This window comes from Pantherophis guttatus, chromosome 8, assembly GCF_059756535.1.
Source record: "Pantherophis guttatus breed Tessera chromosome 8, ASM5975653v1, whole genome shotgun sequence".
NCBI lineage: Eukaryota > Metazoa > Chordata > Lepidosauria > Squamata > Colubridae > Pantherophis > Pantherophis guttatus.
In genome coordinates this window covers 49,376,327-49,378,407 of record NC_142070.1, presented here as the reverse complement: position 1 = coordinate 49,378,407, position 2,081 = coordinate 49,376,327, and the positions used below count along the sequence as shown (strand labels likewise).

The 2,081-nt window shown below is 52.4% G+C and overlaps 1 pseudogene; it reads right to left on the bottom strand.

Annotated features, from left to right (window-relative positions):
• Positions 1-264: 264 nt before the first annotated feature.
• Positions 265-1,790, bottom strand: LOC148112626 (uncharacterized; annotated as a pseudogene).
• Between the last annotated feature and the right edge of the window lie 291 nt (positions 1,791-2,081).

The window sequence follows — 2,081 nt, the reverse complement described above, 5'->3', positions numbered from 1 at the left end:
GAGAACCACTGTAGAACAGTGCCCCCCACCCCCAACCCTTCCAACCGGTGCAGCATGATATCATGATCGATGGTATCAAAAGCCACTGAGAGGTCTAGTAGGACCAGGACAGAGGAGCAACCCCTGTCCCGAGCCCTCCAGAGATCATCAACCAATGTGACCAATGCTGTCTCTGTGCTGTACCCGGGCCTGAAGCCTGACTGGAACGGATCTAGATAATTCGATTCATCTAGGTACCGAGGCAGTTGTCGTGCAACCACACTCTCAACAACCTTTGCAACAAAGCGAAGGTTGGAGACAGGACGATAATTTGCTAACACAGCTGGATCCAGGGAGGGCTTCTTGAGGAGGGGCCTCACCACCGCCTCTTTCAAGACAGTGGGAAAGACACCCTCACTCAAAGAAGCATTTATAATCTCCTGGAGCCAGCCTCGTGGCACCTCCTGGGAGGCCAGTACCAACCAGGATGGACACGGGTCCAATAAACATGTGGTCGCATTTAGTCTGTTCAGTATCCTGTCCACGCTTTCAGGAGTCACAGGATCAAACTCTTCCCAAATAATATTCTCAGGACCTGCCCCTGTCATCTCCTCTGGATCAATCCAGTCAGAGTCTAGCTGTTCACGAATCTGAGCAATTTTGTCATACAGATATTGTACAAAATCCTCAGCTCTACCCTCCAAGGGGTCTTCCCGCGTCCCTTGATGGAGCAGAGAGCGGGTCACCCTAAACAGGGCGGCTGGGTGATTATCTGATGACGCAATAAGAGTAGAAAAGTAGTTACTCTTCTCTACTCTTATCGCCACTAGGTAATTCTTAATATGAGATCTTACCAGTGTTCGGTCGGATTCAGAACGACTAGCCCTCCAACTGCTCTCTAGGCATCTTTTCCGGCGCTTCATCTCCCTCAGCTCCTCAGTATACCAAGGTGCCAGGTGAGACCGGCGCCGGGTCAGAGGCCGCAAAGGCACGACTCGGTCTAAAGCATCAGCCACCGCCCTATCCCAGGCGGCCACTAAGTCCTCAGCCGAGTCGTGTGCCAGAACCTCAGGAAATGGCCCAAGCTCCATCTGGAATCTCTCAGGATCCATCAGACGCCTGGGGCGGAACCACCTGGTCAGTTCCGCTTCCCTGTGGCGGGGTGTGGCGGTTCGAAGGTCCAGGCGAAGGAGGGAGTGATCTGACCATGACAAGGGTTCAATCACTATATCCCCTATCTCGAGATCACTCAACCACTGTCCAGAGACAAAAACAAGGTCCAGTGTGTGTCCCCCCATGTGAGTAGAGCCATAAATTAACTGGGTCAGGTCCATAGCCGTCATGGAAGCCATGAACTCCCGAGCCACCTCAGATGTCTCGCCAACTGATGACAGGTTAAAATCCCCCATGACCATAAGCCTGGGGGTGTCAACAGCCACCGCGGCTATAACATCAAGCAGCTCAGGCAGGGCTGCTGCTACGTGGCAGGGAGCCAGGTACGTGACTAGTAAGCCCAACTGCATCCTATGACCCCACTTCACAAGAAGGGACTCACATTCAGCCGTCTGAGGAACAGTGGCCTCCCTCGGTCCAAGACCTTCGTTAATAACAACCGCCACCCCTCCGCCCCTCCCCTGAGACCTTGGCTGATGGAAAGCACGGAAACCTGGTGGGCACATATCAACAAGGGGGGCTCCCCCTTCCTGGCCCAACCAGGTCTCCGTAATACCCGCCAGGTCCTCACCCCCCTCCTGAATAAGATCACAAATGAGGGGGGCTTTATTTACCACGGACCTGGCATTGCACAGCATCAGCCAAAGGCCTGGGGCCCGAGGTTCCGTACAACCTAACCTTTTGATGTTAGCTGTCCATTATAGATCTTGTAAAATGGTAGAACCTAGAAATTTGAAGGTCTCTACTGTTGATACTGTGTTGTCTAGTATTGTGAGAGGTGGAAGTATGGAAGGGTTTCTCCTAAAGTCTACCACCATTTCTATGGTTTTGAGTGTGTTCAGTTTCAGATTGTTCCGGTCATACCACGAGGCTAGTTGTTCAACCTCCCATCTGTATGCGGATTCATCATTGTCTCGAATGAGACCGAT